Here is a 22,767-nt window from a genome sequence, read left to right on the forward strand (position 1 = left end):
GAAGAGTTAGACGGAGGAAATGAATTAGAAAATGGTGTTATAGTGGAAGAAGAGGAAGTTGAGGAGGATGAAATGGGAGAAACAATACTGAGATCTGAATTTAAGAGAGCATTAAAAGATTTAAATGGCAGAAAGGCTCCTGGAATAGACGGAATACCTATAGAGTTACTGCGCAGTGCAGGTGAGGAAGCGATTGATAGATTATACAAACTGGTGTGTAATATTTATGAAAAAGGGGAATTTCCGTCAGACTTCAAAAAAAGTGTTATAGTCATGATATCAAAGAAAGCAGGGGCAGATAAATGTGAAGAATACAGAACAATTAGTTTAACTAGTCATGCATCAAAAATCTTAACTAGAATTCTATACAGAAGAATTGAGAGGACAGTGGAAGAAGTGTTAGGAGAAGACCAATTTGGTTTCAGGAAAAGTATAGGGACAAGGGAAGCAATTTTAGGCCTCAGATTAATAGTAGAAGGAAGATTAAAGAAAAACAAACCAACATACTTGGCGTTTATAGACCTAGAAAAGGCTTTCGATAACGTAGACTGGAATAAAACGTTCAGCATTTTAAAAAAATTAGGGTTCAAATACAGAGATAGAAGAACAATTGCTAACATGTACAGGAACCAAACAGCAACAATAACAATTGAAGAACATAAGAAAGAAGCCCTAATAAGAAAGGGAGTCCGACAAGGATGTTCCCTATCGCCGTTACTTTTTAATCTTTACATGAAACTAGCAGTTAATGATGTTAAAGAACAATTTAGATTCGGAGTAACAGAACAACGTGAAAAGATAAAGATGCTACGATTTGCTGATGATATAGTAATTCTAGCCGAGAGTAAAAAGGATTTAGAAGAAACAATGAACGGCATAGATGAAGTCCTACGCAAAAACTATCGCATGAAAATAAACAAGAACAAAACAAAAGTAATGAAATGTAGTAGAAATAACAAAGATGGACCACTGAATGTGAAAATAGGAGGAGAAAAGATTATGGAGGTAGAAGAATTTTGTTATTTGGTAAGTAAAATTACTAAAGATGGACGAAGCAGGAGCGATATAAAATGCCGAATAGCACAAGCTAAACGAGCCTTCAGTAAGAAATATAATTTGTTTACATCAAAAATGAATTTAAATGTCAGGAAAAGATTTTTGAAAGTGTATGTTTGGAGTGTCGCTTTATATGGAAGTGAAGCTTGGACAATCGGAGTATCTGAGAAGAAAAGATTAGAAGCTTTTGAAATGCGGTGCTATAGGAGAATGTTAAAAATCAGATGAGTGGATAAAGTGACAAATGAAGAGGTATTGCGGCAAATTGATGAAGAAAGTAGCATTTGGAAAAATATAGTTAAAAGAAGAAACAGACTTATAGGCCACATACTAAGGCATCCTGGAATAGTCGCTTTAATATTGGAAGGACAGGTAGAAGGGAAAAATTGTGTAGGCAGGCCACGTTTGGAGTATGTAAAACAAATTGTTGGGGATGTAGGATGTAGAGGGTATACTGAAATGAAACGACTAGCACTAGATAGGGAATCTTGGAGAGCTGCATCAAACCAGTCAAATGACTGAAGACAAAAAAAAAAAAAAAAAAAAAAGTCGGAATAAAAATACCAAAACAATTATTGTTCTTCAAAATACAACAAAGTAAAATTTTGTTACACGAACTAGTAGACCAAACATGTAATTTGGATTAAAAATAAACAAAAAAAGAAGAAAATAATAAATATTTATTTATTAATTAATTCCATATATTTTGATCCTAAACTTTAAAATACTATAATAATTTGAAAATACTTAATAACCACTACTACACTATGTGTATTATAATTTTGTTTTTTACAGAATAAACCGAGTTAAAAATTATAGTCTACTAGTTTTATCTTCTATATTATAATAATTAGTTTACCGAAAAAATAATCGAAAAGGGCAATCCGTTTGGCATTTACTATGAAAACTACAGGTACAGCTACTCCATCCAGGTGACACGGACGATCTGGTCTCATTCACGATCTTACTCTTTGGGTCTATCCTCGAGGAGTACATCCATCCGTAGAACATGAATGCCCATTTGAGTATCTTGTTTTCAAAGACTTATGCAAATGAAAGCGAATGCCTTTTGTGATCTTGGTGTATTTTATACCGCACAATGTAATCTCTCGGGAGATGTAGGTTTAGCTATAATCCCCGCAGCCGTAGAAGAATCCGGTTCTACAGATATAAATTTGGACAATAGACTGATAGAGGTGATGGACGGTACAAATATAATGCAGTTTTGGAAAGAACAAAGCGCTTTTATACGGTACTAATTAATCCTGGCTTTAGATATCATGGTGACATGAGTCTTAAGTTGAGGGTAAATCCAGAAATCTGGCTTAAAGATTCTTTGAAATGGCCCTGAACAGTTAAAGGTCTGAGCGAAGCTTTACTTCGGGGTAAAGCGACATATCCTTAAAATGAAAATGGCTTTAACTCTATCGCATAAAATAAACTGAACAAAAATTGAGTAATTATTTTGTTTCATTCTTTGCATTATAATAACTATTATACTTCCTTAGAAGTAATTAGATGTAACCATTAGTTCTTAAAATAATAATTATATATACCTCTCTATTCTTTTTATGATTAATTTTCATAATGTATTAAATGATTTCGTAATTTTTTTTCGACAGTGATACACCCAGCTTTTATTTTCGTAATTAATTACACAACATTTTAGTTAATTGTATTTAATCTATTCATTAATTTCAATTTTTTTATTAGTATTCTGACAGATATTTAAAACGAAATATATTAGTGTATGATTTTGTATAAAAAAAGCTGACAACAAAGTTTTAGTACTTTCCTAACACTGGTTATTTATTTCTATACAGTGTAAAAATAATAATACATGAAAATAAAATAAAAATTTCCAAAAGTTGATAATTTTAGTTTAGTCGGCTTCCCCTCCCACAATATTATCCCAAAGTATTGGGTCACTTGCACCACTACTATGCCTAGGAAGACAAAAAAAACTGTATTAAAATATATGTAATAAATAAGAAGATACCTTTTCTGATTTTTGAAGAAGGGAAAATTTTAGGGCAATTGTTTTAAATCGTAAGATAAGAATGCACATATGTTCTAAGATTAATATAAATTAGCGTTATATTTCCTAAATTATTGAGAAAATCTATTCCAAAAAATTATCTCCTTAACCGCTTGGAGATATTAACCCAAAAATTTTAACAACTAATCTTCCTGTACACACGAATCTTGGTGCCAAATTTCATAAAAATCGGTTTATCCAGTCGAAAATTATTAGGCTTCAAACACGCCAACATACTTACATACGGACAAACATTACCACCCACTTTTTTTGTTTTTGCGGTGACTGGGTCATTAAATGTAAAGAAATGCCAAAGAACCTATACTTCACTTTTTGAATGATTACCGTACTTGAAGTATTCCTTACTTCTTGCAGCATAAATGTATAATGAGAGGTATGATGCCAGGAAAGTAATATCATTCAACCTAATTAATATTTCATATCAATAAATTTTCACTTTAAAGGAAAACATTTTCTAAGAGGACCAGGGAATTTAAAGCACATAATTTTACGTGTAATAAAATAATAATATATCTCTGTTTATTATTTTTGTTTTATAGGAAGTAAATAAAATTTAACTATATCTACATGTAGCACACTTAAAAACAATAAATTTGGAACCGATGTATGCAATTACTTTTTTTAGTAAACTAAGATAGACAGTATGGATTTATTAATCTGATGCAAGGTCTGATTCTAAATAACAAAATGTGTAATGTTTAGGGAAAAATTATTATTAGGCAGTGAAAGCTATAACTATTATACAGGATTATCATAAAAGAATGGTGCGGTTTCAGTAATTCATAGGAAGATTGTAGGGAAATTTCTAGATGTTATACTGATATCCCTGAAAGCCTCCAACCCAACAGTTTGTTATCAGCAGTTGTAACCGCAACGTCAGTTCTTGTATTGTTGTTGCGGTGAGGTTAGTGAGTTACTATGTTCTCGGATAAAGACAAAGCAAAGTGTGTTTTATTGATGGCTGAATTAAAATCCGTAATTTTAGTTCAACGTGCGTTTCGACGTGAATTTGGAAGAGATCCACCACACAAAAATAACATAACACGTTGGTTCAAACAATTTGAAGAAACTGGATCAGTTAAGAAGCAGAAATCAACCGGCAGACCAAGTGTACCAGACGAAACGGTTGAACTAATTAGACAATCGGCAATTAGAAGTCCTGGGAGGTCCATCCCCCGTCGAAGCGTCAAATTAGGTATTCCAAAATCAACAGTTCACAAAGTTTTACATAAAAAACTGAAATTACACGCTTATAAAATCCAGATACTGCAGTAATTGAAACCCGATGATGGTGTAAAACGTTACAATTTCGCTGTTGAAATGTCGGACAGAATAAGTGAAAACGAATCATTTTTAGATGATATAATTTTTACAGACGAAGCTACATTCCATGTGAATGGATGTGTTAACAGACACAATTCACGAATATGGGGCTCTGAAAACCCACACGCAATTATTGAGAAACAACGCGATTCGCCTAAAGTTAATGTTTGGTGTGGTGTGATGAAAAATCGTGTAATAGGGCCTTACTTCTTTCCTGAAAAAACAATTAATGGAGTTGTGTATCTTGACGTGTTAACCAGTTATTGCTTTCTTCAGCCGGATGATCTCGAAAACATTCATCAACTTCATTTCCAACAAGATGGTGCTCCCCCGCACTTCAATGCATTGGTCACGGACGCTTTGAACGAAAAATTTGGAGATCGATGGATAGGCCGGCAAGGACCCGTACTTTGGCCTCCAAGGAGTCCAGACCTGACACCTTGCGATTTTTTCTTGTGGGGGTACACCAAAAGCGTTGTTTATACACAAAAAATTCGCGACCTAAACCGCTTAAAAAACAGGATTAATGAAGCAATGAAAACCATTAACGAAGAAATTTTAACTAATGATTGGAGAGAAGTAGAGTATCGTTTGGACATTTGTCGAGCGACTAAGGGCGCACATATTGAAATTTATTAATTATGTAAAAAAAAATGTTTGAGACGACAAATATGAAAAATAAAAAAAACATAAACTCTAAGTAATTCTGTTTTAATTTAAACCATGTTCAAAACCGCACCATTCTTTTATGATAACCCTGTATTACGAATGATATACGAATCACATTCGGACTCCATTCTACCTAATGATTCCGTTTATTTAATTATAATTTACTTTATAATTTAAAAAACCCAAAAGATTTTTCACACAAATACGAATATATACATGCTATAATTGTAAATTTTGGATACTTTTTTATAAATATAAGAGTCAAGCACACATGAGGATGTGTACGAACCTTTACTGGTGTGTGGATGATGACTGTGCGTTCATATTTGTAACCGTGATTTTTACGTGAAAGGTGTATGTTTGTGTTGGTCAGGCTTAGTATTTTCCCTGTGAATAGTATTTCCCCAAGTCTAAATTTACGGGGCATTGAGTTTGTCGATATGTATAAATAATATTTAAAATTAACCCGATATTTATTTCAGATATAGAATAATTTTTTTTTTTCAAATTCATGATTTAATAATACAACCGGAATAGCCAGTTGTATATTAGTATTAGTACATTTATGATATATATTTTTACTATATTATTTAAATATAATTTTCAATGAAACAACTGAATCCATTCCAATCAACAGATTTTATTTCTTTTCACAAAACAAATTCAGTTTATTCGTTTCACAAACAAATGATCGTGTTGAAATCTTTTTTTTTTAGTTAGAATTTATTTATTTTAACAGAGAATTTATATATTAACCTCTTTCTTGCACAAAAAAGAGTAAAATAAAAACAATTTAAAAATTTATTTAAAGATTGAAATAAATTTTTTTCACTAAACATAAACTATATGTTAAAAGCACGTATTTTATCAATTTTTAAACATTTTTTTGTTTTATATAAAAATAAAGTATCCACTTACCAACAATTGTGAGTATTGTATTTGTAATTTATTGTATTTGCCTTATGCAGGCTAAATATTTATAAAACAAAAATTAATAATAAAGGAACATTACCTAATAATTCGGCGTTAAAATTTTAATTATAACTGAATTAATTAATTAATTGTAATTAAGCATATAAATTTATTACAACCGATAATTGCCCTAATTTTATATTCATTAACATAAATAAAAGATTAAAAAAATAAAGCTAGACAATAATATAATACCTGAGATTTATAAAATAAAAATCTGGATTGGCGATTACGAATTAAAAAACACGTTGATGAACTTAAGAAAATGTTAACAATAAAAAATATTTTTATTAAGAAAAAATTACTCCTGGTTTTAATGGAAGCTATGAAATTTTTAGTAACCGTATAAAATGCAACAAATCTCCGTTTTACTATTATTATTTTTCATAATTAATCTAATTATTCAGGATTTGTTATTTCTACTATGTTTTTTTTTTTTTTATACACATAAAGAAACAGAATGTTTTTTTTAACAAAATAATGAACTTATTCCTTATATATAGGCTATGCAATTCACTCGCAGTAGACTTTCTTTTGTGTAGATTTATTGGTGTACATTTGATATTTCAATGTTAGGGCTATTTTCATGGTTATATTTCTTGTAGAATGCTTCACATCATTCTTGTCTGACCTACATAATACAAGCTACTCTGGCTCACTACTGCAATGGAGGTAACTTTTCCCACAGCGTAAAGTGTTGTTTCCTCATTAAAAAGAGGTACTTATGTCCAACGTAGCCCAATTTTTCAGTATCCACTTGAAAATACGTAAGTAGAAAAAAAAGTACAAAAAATAATTACAACTTTGTTTCTTTGTATCGTATGCAAAAATTTATAACAATGCAAAATTTTTTTATGTCTTTTTTAATGAATAGAAACGAGGATAATAATCAATAAATTCTTGAAATACCAAAAAAATTATTTTAATAAATGATTTTCAATTACTAATTTGTAAATTAAGTGTATTCAAACATGAATGAATACAAAATAATATTAAAAAAAAAAACAGTTTAATGTTTATGTTACTATAATTAAAAACACTCATTGTGCTTATGTTTTTTGCAGTTATGTTATATACACAGATTTTCTCAGTATCATACATTCAACAGAATATATTTTATTATGCATGAACTTTATTTTCTATCCAAATTTTTCGTTTTTTTTAAAATAAATTGTTACGTAATAATGTAATACTGAGCATAGAACTGTTAGTGAACATAGAATTAAGGTTTTGTAACTATACTCTGCACCAATAGGTGATCCGAATTTAAAGAAGATGTTCTTTATGAATGTTTGAGATCATTTCAGATGGATTTATTTTTAATTTCTGAAGAAAAAAACTTTGTTTAAATAACTAAACAATGTAAACTTTGTTGATCACAGTTTCACTATTCTGATTCTTGATAAAAATTCTCTGATCTTCTAAGAATACTGGGCGCAAGATGATGGTATCCTCTAGTTTAAAAATTTTAAGGAAATGATCTTGTTGAGTTTAGTTTTTATGGTTTCTTTGCAAGGACCAACTATTATCGTCTTTTATGCCTTTAACCTGTTATTAATTCTTCTTCGGTTTAGGGTTTCAGGTTAAAAGATTAGGCTCTAAATAGATTCCTAAGACGTGGACGTTATGAAGTCCACGTAAATCTACATAAGTTTTTTTAGGAGATTCAATTTTCTCCCCTTTATTGTACAAATATAATAGATTTTATTGCTAAACTGCCAATTAAACAAATATAAAATTTGTTTACCCAATAGAAATATAAACTTCCCAAAAGAAAATCCTCCAAGAGTTTATAATGAATCGTTATACGGTGGAATTAAATACTTTTAGGATCCTACAATTTTTATTTCTAAATTTCCTGAAATGAAAAATTAGTACGAAATATATATATTTAGGATTGAATTTAAAAAAATATATGCCTTATCTAAAATATTATTTTTAAAAAATGTTTTAAGAAAAGATTTTTCTAAAATTTACATCAGAGATGTATAAATTAAGTTACAAAAATGTAACAATATCCTTATGTAACAAAATACTTTTAAGTTAAAGAATTTAAATAATACTGAAGTAGAGACACAAACATCTTGAAAATTATATCACTAGATTAACTATTTTAGTAGCTAATAGTGAGGTAGTAAAGCAACTAGTTTACTACTTATGAAGTTTTGGGTAAATAATTTCATTAGTTACTAATTAACTTTAGCGTTCTCAATGTTGTCTGATATCTTCTCTAAACAATCGCATTAAAACCTTATCAATTACTACTTATCTCTTAAGAAATTTAAGGAAAATTGTTATCAATTTGTAACACAAATAATTAGTGTAATTTATTTCACTTTAAATGTAACTTAAAGAGATCTATCTTAACTCGATATTACAATTTTACTATTGCTAAATGTAACTAAGCTAATTTTTGTATCAATTCTAAAAGTTTTATTTTTCATTTGCAAGTACAAACATTGCTTTAATCAATCCAAACCAGGTTATTCTATTTAAAAATACTGCATAAATCTGTCTATAAACCACGCATTTCAAAAATGTTTAACGTTGTATCTGAAATTTATGTAAAATACTACTTATATTTTATTAAAACCGAAATTATTTTAAGCAAAACTAACTTTGAAGACTTATAAATATATATATATATTTTTTTTTTTTAACTGTGGCAAAAACAAAAATCATTACCACATTTACTTATACAAATAAATTAATATTTTGGTTTTATATAATTATGAAAGTGAATTTATTAAATCTATTTACTAAATCGTGGGAGTGATTGACATATATACAATGACGTATAGTACCACAAAAATTAACTTTCCTTACGAATTGCTTTTGTTTTATCAGTCACACAACCGAATGCCAAGAAAACTTAGAATCGCTAATAACAAATGGTCCAGTTATACAAAAATGTTTCTAAATATTGCGCGAATTACTACTACTCCCTTACGAATGATTCGCTGGATAAAGAAAATCAGCCATTCACTTTTACCTACAGAAATTTAAACCTAATTGCTTGTTAAACGTCAATAATTTTATGTCTACTGTCGCAATACTACTGCTGTTGAACTGTATGACAGAAAAAACTATAGTTTTATGTCTTACAGATATATATTTCGTGACTATATTATACTATTTTTTGTTTAATTTTTCATGATCATTATTAATCTACCACTTGATCCTGACACATTACTATTTTTTGAAAATTATTTTTCTACTATAATCATCTATCACTTTAATCATTCTTTGGCCCGTTTATTTCTAGGCCAACTTAAAACACATCATTAGCTTACCTAAACCAATTAACCTAATTATACTATAAAAAAATTCCTTTCGGCACGCCGGAACGTGGAGATAGATTTCACTGGTGCTAGGTAGAAGATAAAAACGATTTCCGCCTTAAAATTAAGAAAAATTTCAAATTTACTCAATACGACAATGGCTGCATGTGGAAAAAAGTTTCACATGTTAAGCATACGGTAAGTCCAACTTTCTACAATTCCAGCAAACGTTTGGTCATCCCTTGCCGTAAGGGTTGGTCATATCAAAAATTGTTTCAAAGATTTTAAGTCATGTTTCGAGAACTAACTACCACTGTTAAACAGATTCCGGTACTGTGCCTTTTAAGAGAGATATGATTTTTTATCTTCAAAACCCCATTTTTTACACCCCCTGAGCCAATGGTTGGTGATATCAAAAAACTTTCCTTATATAACTTTTAGACCCTTATCCAGAAAATAGTAGCAACTTTAAATTAATTCGATGTTTTACTTAATAAGAAAGTAATAGCGATATTTTGTTCTTTAGAAAAAAACCCTCCCCACCATTTCCATTCCCATGGTCCGATTTTGGCCGTTAACGTTCTCGACCGAGATTTTCTGACGAATTATTTATAAGAAACAATTTGAAAGTGACTGGCGCAAAATTACGGCAGTTATCGTGTCCACAAGAAAGTGAAATATATATATATATATATTGAGCTGACGGTGGTTTTGGGGTCTGGTGGATATGTGAAACGTGAAGATATGTCAGAAATTTTTCCGGAAGTCGAATCATGGTACCCATTACAGTAGGAAGCTTTCTTATGAAATCTACCTAAAAGCGCAGTTTTTATACGAAAATATTTACATTATCAATTTTAAATTAATTTTAAATTTAATAAAATTTAAATTAAATAATAGGCCTATTGTTTCAAATATTATTATATAATTTTGGTTTGTCAATGAGAACTATTATCTATACTAATTTGTCGTAACGCTTATTGTTAACGTATAGGTTTACTTAAGTTTTAACCTACTGACCTTACTTGAAAGCTGTTGCCATAAGCGGATTATTTGGTATCAGAGTTACAAGACCACGACTCATAGTTGTTCGGATTTCAAACGATAAGCTGGTTATTCTAGTGTCTATTGTAGACATCAATATGGTTTCTAAAAGCATTTAAATAATATTATACCAATCTTATTTATTGTACTTTACATCTAATTTAAACAGAATTAATTACTTTTAATTATCGCTGCAATTTTCTATTGGATTTACTTATTTTATTGGGATTTACCATTACTTACATTTAAATAGATTTTAATACTATTTTACCGATTTACTGTACTTAATGAGTTGATTATTAGCGTCTGTCTCAAAAATATGGGTAAGATTAAATTGACCAACGAATTTATTTTAAATTAAAGCTTATTGTGAAACTTTGATGTAGTATATAAAGTTCTTGGATTACATCCCATTCATTATTTGTTTTTTTGTTTTTTTTTTTTGTTAAAAAATAAGAAATAAACAAATTTATAGTGTTTATTTTTTTATCTTTAGTAAATTAACCTGTAGAACGAATCATTATTTAGTTAAATTTTTTGGAATTAAAAATTTAGTGGCAAATTTTTTCTACGTTAAAAAATAAAATTTTTGCTGGACTAACTGTACATTCATTTGAAAAACTGTAAAACAAAAGAGTAAATAAAGTAAAAGAGTAAAGTAAAAGAAATATTAAAATATAAATTCTGATTATCTTAAATTAATCTTAAATTTTTAATAACAATTACAGTTTGTTTCTACAAACGATATTTAGTCCATGAGAATTGAAACTGAAGTTATTTACACGTTTGTGTAATGAATTGCGTAAATACTTTTGAAGTTTTATTTAAATGAAGCGTCTGAAGAGATCAAATTACGTGTAAACATAAAAAAGTACTTTAATTCTTACAGTCTTTCAATTGATGAAGAAAAATACAAGTTTTTTTTAACAATCTACTTTCACAATCAGTCGCCAAAAGGATTGAGACCATAAATAATATCTTTGGCTGAGAGTAACGTGTCAGGAAACCAATCAAAAATAAATCACCTGAAATAAAATATTAATATTTCGTATCCACTCTCATGATAAAAATGTATCAGTTAGTTAAAATCAATGATATCAGATAACTCGGCCTTTCATCCGGAGGTCCCGGGTTCGAATTTTGGCCAGCCATTGCATTTTTCATATTCTACAGAATAGAATTTTATATTCCTACGCACAAGCTTGAAGTGTCAGTCAATTTCGTCAAGCAAAAAAAATAAAAAATAAAAATAAACACCGATAAAAATACTATATATTCTTAAAGTTTAAACCATCTTTTAACATAATAACCACGGGTCAAGCAATCATCAGAACAAAATCACCCCACGGGCCATACACTCCATATCCTCAAAGAACAGCGAGGTCCAGTACATGTTACGCCTACTTCCGCAGGCAACGGGTCTCAACTGGAAGCACTAATGACGCGGGTTCTCCAAGAACTAAAAGATTTCTTCATCAACATCTTCATAATCTTGAATACATTGCATAGACAGTTCCGCCTTTTGTATGTTGCTGCAAGCCCATCTGTTAGGTAACCTTTAGGTGGAGATGGCACCAGCGGCCTTTTGAAACTTCTCGTAGCCATCCACAACGAATGTTCACCTTCACCTAAGGAGGGTAACCCTTTGACATTGTTCATAAATGTTTCGTTAAGATCTCTTAAGAGCAGTTTTGTCCCTCGGCAAGAGAGGCAGTATGCAGAGAGCCTTAGTGGTCCAAGCCAACTTGTCAACTCAACTTAAGTCGCTTAGATTGGTTTATCCCAAATGGAGGAAATAGAACGTGCTTTCTAAATATGCATGTATAGGTTAAGTTTACAAAAAATTGTTTAGTTAAAAGGTTTGTTCTAAATTTAACCCGTTCTTTAATAATGTAGGTTAAAATAAGGTAGTAATAATACCACTATGTATGAAATATACACTGACAAAAAAATGTTTTTTAATTATATTTAAATCTGAAGTAGATAGATAAAAAGACCAAAAACATACGTTTCAATTTTAAGAGGTTGGTTTAATTTCTGGAATTTTTTTAATTATTTTATATATGCATTGTCGGAAACAAATTTTCTTTAATAGGTTTTTCTTTAAATTAACTTTGAAGAAAATGTAGATTGTTTTTTTCGCGACAACCTCCTTAATGAATTTCGAAAAAGATTAATAGTATTAATGCCCCATACATAGAAATATTTGAGTCAAATTTGAAGAAAATCGTCTTAGGTAATCCTGAGATATAGGTCTAAACTGTTGTGACACACATACGTAAGACGGTAGTATTGTTTTACTAATCCCTAAATAAACTTTTACTCCTGTCTCATAGTGGGTAAAAATCATTATCCATTAAGACATAGAACTATAAATATAGTACTATAAATATAGTTTGTTTCTTCTTTTTTTTTTGGTCCAGAACAAGTTAAAACGTAAAGATTTGTAAAAAAAAACAAAAAAAAAACTAAGTTACCCCTATTTTTTGAAATAATCACCATACTTACCATATTTAAATAATAGATATAATAATAATAATAATAATAAATATACGAGTATATAATATACAAAATTGTAATTCAAATAAAAGAAAAAAAAATTAACAATAAAATTATGCATACAAAATACAGCGTGATTTACTAAAAAATGTATAAATACTAATAGAAAGTACTGTCTACTGTCTACTTCAGTCCTAATTACAAATAACTCGCCGATTGGCTTGTTTTCAACCACTGTCCGAAATGGAATAATCGTGACGCACACTTCAGTCGTGGTTTCTACTCGATTACTGTTTTCGCACAGTACGCTAAACTCGGCCTTGCAAAACTACTGTCTGTGTCCACTAGTTTCCTGCAGTATTTATACCTTCTGGTCTACAGAATCAGTACCCGATCCTGTTTCTAATTGTTCTCCCGTTATAATTTTCTGTCCGCGCCTATACGTTTTTCTATAATTTTTTTTTCCGGTCCGATAATCCTTATGGTCAAACAGCAGCTTTCGGAGATGCCATTATATATATTTTGAGTTAAAAATTTTAACGGAATTTTTATTCTAAAAAGAATCCGTATTGGTTCCTTTTCGATTTTTCTATCTTTATTTTCTCTCTTTTTGTTCTTTCTGGATGAAAACCGTTTCATTAGCCCCGTTAAAGTATATATAAAAAACCAAATGAATCATATGCAAATGGAAAAGAAAAAAATTCTATATGCAATATAAAAATTTGTTTTAGTATATCTTACAATCAATCAAAAGAGACAAAACTTTCTTTTTCCTGAAAGTTTGTGATAGAAATTCAAAGTAAATATTTTGTACTTACATATATGTATCCGGTTACGTGTCTCATTTAACCAGCTCTAAACTGGTTTTATCCCCGTTGATTTAAATTTAACTCATCTTAAATTTTTGAACAGTTGAATAATCCTTTAAGTACAAAATATTTACTTTGAATTTCTATCAGTAACTAATCGACAAAAAACACACGCGCGCTCGCTCGCACAAACATACACATACATTTACAGAGACTACTTTTATTATATTGATTAGCTTTCATTACACAAAAAATGAAAATTCCACGGGAAAAAAGTTATTTAAACCTGATTAAAAAAAAAAATTTTTTTAAATGGTTTTTTTTTAATAAAACAAGAAAATGTATCAACTGTCAGCAGAAAATTCAACAATTCATAATAAATATATGTTTTGAAATTCTTTTTTTCGAAAATTTTCTTCAAACCAGCAATAATTTTGACTATTTGATTGGAAAAAAAGAGAATCAAATGACTAAACTTTTTTATTCAAATTATATCATAGATCAAGAATTATTTGCGTGATTAAAATGCATAATGAAAATCGGTCCAGCAGTTCTAAGTTACAGAGGCAGAAAAACAAAAATAATGTGCCAAAACATATTAATCTTCATGTATCGTAGTCGGGTGTGTGCATATGTTGTACTCTAAACATAGCTGTAGAGGAACCTGTAATGAATCTCAAGTTATTCCTGAAAATTATATAAATACTTTCACGAACAACAAGAATCTTATGCCAGGGATATAAAGGAAAAAAATAGTTTAAAATCCCAATCTTTTTTTTACTAAGTATATACAGTTTATATCATAGTTCATAGCAACATGGTATAAGAATAGAGTTGAGATTCTGTTCTAAAAGTTATACCTTAACTTTTCTAATTACCGGGACTGATTTTAAACTGAAGATAATTATTTCAAAAAAAAACTATCATTGGTATTTCTTGTAGCCATTAAATGTTATACTTGCGTCACACATAACTGAATTCATTCTGCATTAAAATTTAGGGGCAAATCGGGTACAACATCATTACATAATGAAAGGAAACCATGTATTTAAGATAAGATCTTTTTAAATTAATCACTTTAAATTTTTTAACTGTGTTAAATGATAAATCAGTGTATTTTTTTGTTTTTTTTTTTAAATTCAATAGTACAATTTATGGAGAAATTGTTACAGTGGAACTAAAACCGGGTAATTAAATGATTAGTTATTTTATACAAAATAAAAATGAAAAATAAATGATAATGAAGTCAACTTTCTTAGTCAAATCTCTTCCTGAAAGAAGAAAAAAAACAAATAAATTTACTTTTATAACTTTTCTAGTAACGCCAGTGTAAATTATTATTTTTTTTTTTAATGAAAGGTAATTAAATAGGTTTAATAAAGTTGTTCTACCTTTTTTTTAATAAAAGACCGTATTATTATTTTTTATTATTTGAAAAAAAAACATAAAAATGAAAAAACAAATTAATTATGCTAAGTGAACTAAGGGGTCCTTTAAGAATTTACCAATTATCTTTTTAACCAGGAATTTGTTTATAATTCCACATTTTAATTGCTTCTCATAATGTTATTTTAGAAATGGCTTCACATTTAAGTTTAAAAATTAAATAATTTAGATTGGTTTTTGAATTAAGGCAAATTCCAATGTGTTTAAAATTTATGAAACACTGATTTTTGGGTCTTTCATTTATATTTCAAATATTTTACGTATGGATGTAACAAATTACTTATTTTTATAATGTTGGGATATACATTGTTTGGCTGCAGTGGAGTAGTTTTATAAGCAATTATGAAACATTTCATTAATTTATACAAGACATATAATTCTTATAAATAATGAGAGGAAATTACTCAGCTTTTAGATAAGTTACAGAAATAAAATATTCTATGAAATATTATGAATAGTGTACTTATTTTATTATACAGAAGTATAAATAAGAATGGTAAGGTTAAAACTAGAAATACTTATCCTACATCTACTCTAATTCTATCCACTTTTTTAAGTTGCATAAATTGAATGCATTCTCATTACTTCAACTTAAGAGCTACCCTAAAATCGCTGCTCTCCAGTATTACAGCATTAAAATACTGTTCTATCTTTTATGTATGATATCATTATTCAGCATCATAGTTTTAAACAAATTATCCTATAGATCTACATGAAGAAGAAAAATTAATAAGCAAAGTGCTTCATCCTTTTTCTTATACTTTGTAAATCATGATCATCATTAACCGTTTGTTATTGACTGAGAACCTTCTTTAAAAAATCCAACCGTTGTATGTATTTTTTTTCTTCATTTATAATATCCACATCCAAAAAAAGGCTAATGATTACAAAAAAAAATTATATTCGTATTTTAACTACAATTAATATTATTAAGGAATGATTTAAGTTCATTATCCCTTGCAATAAATAAGCATTAAAAATGTTTAGACAGTGGTATCCAGTCTCTTATGCATAAAAATTGTTTTTTACGGATTGATAAATTATATATTTGAATAGATTAAATATATTACTACCTCAACTTCATAATTTTTTAAGAAAACGATAACTATTCAACTCGACTGTGGGCTAAACAATGAACCTGAGCTCGTTCTATCTAAATTTATGGTTGAAACATATTAATTTAATCAGCCCAAATCCTGACGTAATATTAACAAAGAAAGTATATTTTAAGTACAATGATTATAAGAAAATGCTTTACAAATATTTATCCAAAAAATACAAAAAGGTTAGTTTTTTATTCTTATTTAAACTTTTGATAAATTTCGGAATATATTTACTGAATATATTTGAAAATTTTTAAATAAATTATTAAATGATTCAACAATTGCTTCTCCTGATATTCAATTGTATTTTTATAATACGAAATAAAAGTTGATTTTCTAGATTAACTACAATTAACATTGTTAAGGAATGATTTCTCGTTTCTGTAGACATTATTATAAACCAAAAAAAAAAGAATTTAGACGTTTTATATTCAACTGAAGAAACAGAAGAAATATAAATGGATGTGGAAACATACCAAAGATCAAGTAATGAAGGCCTAAAATTTGCAGCCATATAATTTTAATAAACTTTTTTGCAGTTTTTCGGACCTGGTGTTAACTGAGAATAAAGGATTGGTCGTAATTAAAATAGTCAAGAAAACTGTTTTAAGCTTATCAATATAACATTAAGCTTCTGTTTTGTATTTATTTTTGATATTGGAATTCCACTTGACGCCCTTATTTGATTAATACATTTCTATCAGCCTTGTGGGGATCAATTTCAAATGTTTATCTCCTTACAAACCGAATAATTTATCTGTACCTATAATACGAGGCTTAAAATTACAAGAAAAATATGTTTTCAAAAAGAAGATGATTGTCATGATGGCCTACCTAGATACGGTAGACGTGGTTGGAATACGGTTGGAAATATTCCGTACAGTGGAACATCTTCCCATCTAGATTATAGATTAGGAAAGATTACGATAATGAAACACTTTCCATGATGATTTGTAAAACAATGTATTGATGATGTAATTTATATATTTTCCGATAAACCTAAGAACATCAATATTAATTTATTATCCTATTAATCATTAAACCGATTATTTTGTAAAGAATTTTAACATTTTAGCAAAATAAATATGAAATCTTTAATGGTATAAAGCGGAAATATACTTATTTCGTTTATTTGAATATTCAACAAACGAATAAATAAACTTGTTGATGGGATCAACAAATAAATATTAATTATGTTTATACGACTTTAAAAATGTTTTTATTTTAATTTTTTCCCCTGCCACCCAGGTCCGGATTCGCATTCTTGAAGGGATCTGAACGAACGGTTTATATATTTCTGTGGGACAAATTTTTACCTTAAAATCCCAGGGATGATGATTTTTTCTTAACAATGTTTGTCGGGGTGATAGTGTCGGGTTTTAGCATATATTTTCAGCCGATCTAGTCAATGACGTTGGTCAAAAACGCTTTCCCCTATCCAGGTATATATATTCATATCATTCGAGAGGTTTAGGCTTGATTGATACTTATGCTCTTGAGAAAACCGAAGTATATAGCTGTTTCACTCGTTTTGCAGGCTCTCTCCGAATGTATACTTAATGACTGTATAGTCTTTTAGCATTTCATTCTCTTCAGGTGGCTTTCTATTAGTCTATGTCTCATACCCGTTGGATAAATTTTAAGAATATTACGATCGCTTTAAGTTACAGCATTCTTGGTATTTATGTGGTTTGAAAAGGACGTTGCCATCCAACCGGTTCGTGACGTGCTTATCAGATACCCCGACCTACTAATCCATCGTAATATTGCAAAATAATTTTAATAACAAAATTACATTTTCATATAGTACAAAAAATACCTCGTTTATCTTAAGATAAATGCAACTAATAAATTAAAATAAGCAGCCAGGGAAATATAAATTATTTTATAAGTAATATATACTGCGTATTAATATATACAGCGTGTATATATATATATATATATATATATATATATATATATATATATATACGATAAATTTTAACTTAATGAAATGATAATTAAAAACAATCTAATTCATTGAATTATACATATTAATGAGAGGAAATATTTTACAAAACTAAAAATAGGTTACTTTAATAATGTATGACTTTGTGATAAAAATATATATATAAAACGTCTTATTCAACGGATGCGATTTTTCTTAAAGGAATATGTCTAGAAGATTGATTGCTTGTAACAAGTCTTTTCTTTTTCAGTTTACTGGAATTTTTTTTATAAAAGAAAATATTTGTTATAAACTTTATAAAGCAATCTATAAAAATAAATCGTAAAAGTTGATAATAAAAGTTAACTATAATAAAGTTATTTTTCAAAGTAATATATTAGTAGTAATAATAATTAGTTTAGTAATTACACTTTATATATTGTTTTAATACGCCATTAACTCTGATCTCTTCTTGAATTATCCAATGTTTTTTATTAAAACAAAACTCAAAATAAAATGTTATTTTTCATGCATTCTTAATTACTCAAACTTTTTAAAGAAGTATTACAGCTGTGAAATAAAATTAATTTATAATAAAAATGCAAACCAAGCAAAAAAAATTACATTACGAATAATTATTACAAAAAATGAACAAATAAACCCGTTATTGGACAGTTGATAGAGTAATTATATCGATTTTATAATACACACACACACACACACACACACACACACACACACACACACACACACACACACACACACACACACACGAGTCCCTCTTTAGGTGAATGTGCACACTAAGAAAGGATTTGTTGAAATTCCTTTACTTAAGGAATATCCACACGCCACAAAGTTACTTTCCATATGCCACAAAGTTATATTTCCATATCCTATACGTAAATTTTAAGCTGTGGCGATATTATCAAGAAAAAAATTTGTTACGAGAACGATGTACAAGAAGTTGTAGTTTTCTTATCTATGTAGAAAATTTGCAAGGATGGATAAATTAAAAGACATAAAAGGTAGACTTGTACAAAAAAATAAAAATAAACCTACTTTCATACAAATACGAAGTCTGCTAATATTAAATGTAAATTAAAGTAATTCTTAAAAACATTTTAGAAGTTTAACCTTTTATAGTAGGAGTAAAATAGACAATAGGTAAATAAAAATGGAAAAGTAGGAGGAAACTTTGAAGTTGATTCTGAAAATTATGCGGCTTGATAATGAATAAATTTTAACACGAATAATAGAAGAAAGAAACAGAGAAATTTTTCTGTAAAGACGAATAAGGTTACATAACAAGCTATCGAGGTTTAGCTGATCTGATAATAGAATCACTTGTATAGGGTAAACAAACAATAGAAAAAATTATAACAAAAACTTACTGAGGATTTATTAAATAAGTTGACGTTAAAACGCGGAATAAAAAAATATGGTGATTAGCAACGCACCTTTAATTGACATATTTGAATATAAGAATTAAAAAATTAATTATAAAAATAAATATTTTAAACTAGGTTTTCATAAACAAAAATACATTGTCATTAAAAATTGTAATCCCACATCCATAACTCAATAGATCATCCATTACTAAGTATCAGATCAATATTAGAGGTACGTGTCATTCACTCCAATAATTTATCATGAATTTTATAGTTTATTAGGTTTCATAATAAATAAATATTCAACAAGAAGAGAACAAGGCATATTAATAAACGGTTAAAACCTGTGGGTTTCAGTCACATTTTTTTTCAACAGGTTTTTTAATTTTTAAATGATATAAATGAAGTAAAACTTTATAATAACTGAAATTAATTTATTTCATAGAACATAATAAAGTTTCATCTTGTAGCTGTGACATAATATGTAATTGACCCAACATATTTTATCCTGTACATGATTTAAAAATAGAATAATAATAGAAATTTTAATATGTAAACTTATGAAGCTAAACACATAACTCTATTGTCTTTAAACACAACTCAAATCATCCCAAGCGTCACCAGAGGAAATCAAGTTTTATTAGAGTAAAAAAGAGTAATTGAAATTTTGTTAAATATATTCTGCAGTAAGTAATAAATGTTTTACATTTAAATAGTAAATAAATTATTGGTTAGCTATAAATATGTTTTTAGTTAAAATAGGTCGTGATTATGGAAGAACCAACGAATCAGATAAAATAAACATATATTATTTTCTGGTAATATTCTGGTATGTTTGATAATAGTGAATTTTTCTTTATATAGTTCTTGGTTATGGTGGAATGTCGGATGAGTAAAGATGTTTGTGACTAAAGGATTCTACAAATCTAGCAATAGTTTTATGACTGCAAATCACTTGTTTTGATATCAATTTAAAATCCATCGGAATTCTGTGGTTAATGGCAAACCTAAATTTTCTTTGAAAGATTATTTAAAAAACCTGACCGACCACTGAATATGAAGCTGTTGAACATTTGGTCATATAAATAGTATACGTACAACTAAAAATATACACGCAAACATCTATGAAGTTACCAACGATCTGTCAGATGTAACTCAGTTTTACTTGGTTATATTAATTTACTTGGTTTCACTCTCTTAAGGAGTCTTCATAAGAATTTAGGTATGTATCCATATATATTAAAGTATCGAACGCATTGATTAGCGACGAATGGATTTTTCACTCAAACTTTTGAATTTAAACCGTTAAAAAAGATGTTGTTCAAGTTAAGCTAATAGGAAATGAATCATATTTCTACTTATATGGATTTGTAAATAAATAAATCTTCCGTTATCGGGCGAAAAACAAAACTAATGGAATGCTTCAAGAACCAACGCACAACTTTTAAATAAACCTTAAAAATAAAATATACTCTTTTTTCTTTACTTCATTTCTTTTTCTTTTGTTCAGTTCATATACTTTTATGAGAAAATTTACTGAAATACGATCGTAGTAAACGGTTTTTGAATTAAAAATTTTACAAATCTTTAAAGTTAGTAATATCTTTCCAGGAATATATATTTAAAATACATTTATCTTAATTTTCTTAAGTAAGACGGAGAACTCATAATATAATTTACTGATATATGTGCATACTAACAAATAGATGTACAAAAATTTGAAAAGAAATTGCCGGTATAACTCGTATTTAATTTTTTTGTAGTTTATTGTACACTGGATCTTTGTGAATATTATAGTGGCTTATCAAATGGGAAAGACTAATTGATTCAGAATTAACTTAATAATTCATATTTTATTTTTAACGGTATTCTATGATGTTCACCATCCTTTTGTTGATTCTAATTAAAAACAAATCCTGACCAGATGATCTAATGATGCAATAAGCTGTACTAGATGTAATCGGTACTCAAGACATCGCTGCATCTACAAAATAAATCATCAGGAGAGTATCAAAATGTAATATAAATCAATCGGATTACTCACGGAGTTTTCAGTAAGTCCTTTAGCATTCCTACTTAAAATATTACCTAATTTTTCTGCAACTTTAATACAAAATAAATGTAGTACACAATATTTCCTTTTTGTGATGCGCTAAATCATGTTTATTTTATTTTTATGGAATCAAATTAAAATCAGTTCAAAAACATAACATCCTGTGTAAAGAAAAACTAATGGTTCAAACTAAATAGTGAAATAAATATATGATTTATTAGAAGAAAATTTTTCTTAATAGTAGGATAATAAAATGCATTAAACTGGCGACTTTGTTGTAAATATTGATATACTGTGTAGGCTATTTATAAAGTAAATAGAATTATATTTATTTAAACTGAATATTGAACGTCATATAATATTACATATTCTCATATACCAACCTACGCACAAGTTTAAATCTCCTTTAAATATCATTATTCTAAAAAGTGTTAAAAAATAAAACTGAAAAACGTATACATCGATTCAAATATAACTTTTATTCATATTTTTATTCTTAATTTTTAATGGCATTAATTAATTACCTTTCATTACTTCCACTAATTCTGAATAATAAATAAAACATAAAACATACAAAGTTTAATTTTTAAATATATTTTCTTCGAATCTTTACTCATGTAATTAATTTTACATCAGTATTGTACACTAGTTGTTATAAGCAATAAAGAAAATTAAATTCCTGTTTACTTGTCTAAGGGGACAATGTTAAATGTTTTATAAAATTAATTTTGTATAGAGTATTCAAATCAAAGCATAGTATACCATTACATAGTGCTGGGGCAATAAATATTTACAACCATAGTTTACGATGTTTAATATTGAAAATTTAGGTCAGATATGCAATATATTATTTTAAACTATAAATTTTAGTTATACAATTACTTAAAATCCAATTACAGTTTAACTTACATATTTAAATTCAAAAAATAATAAGATTTTAATAATTATAAAATAATATATGATAAATAAAATATAAACCTACTATTGAAATTTAATTAAAAAGAAGGAAGAACTGTAGTGTTTCTTATTGGCAAATGGTAGTAAATGTTTTTTGAACATCATAAAAATTAAGGTATTACCTTTATTTATTATTCTAATTCAGCACGATAACGGTAATTTTTTTTAATTGTAAAAAAAC

This window comes from Lycorma delicatula, chromosome 6, assembly GCF_047948215.1.
Source record: "Lycorma delicatula isolate Av1 chromosome 6, ASM4794821v1, whole genome shotgun sequence".
Classification (NCBI taxonomy): domain Eukaryota; kingdom Metazoa; phylum Arthropoda; class Insecta; order Hemiptera; family Fulgoridae; genus Lycorma; species Lycorma delicatula.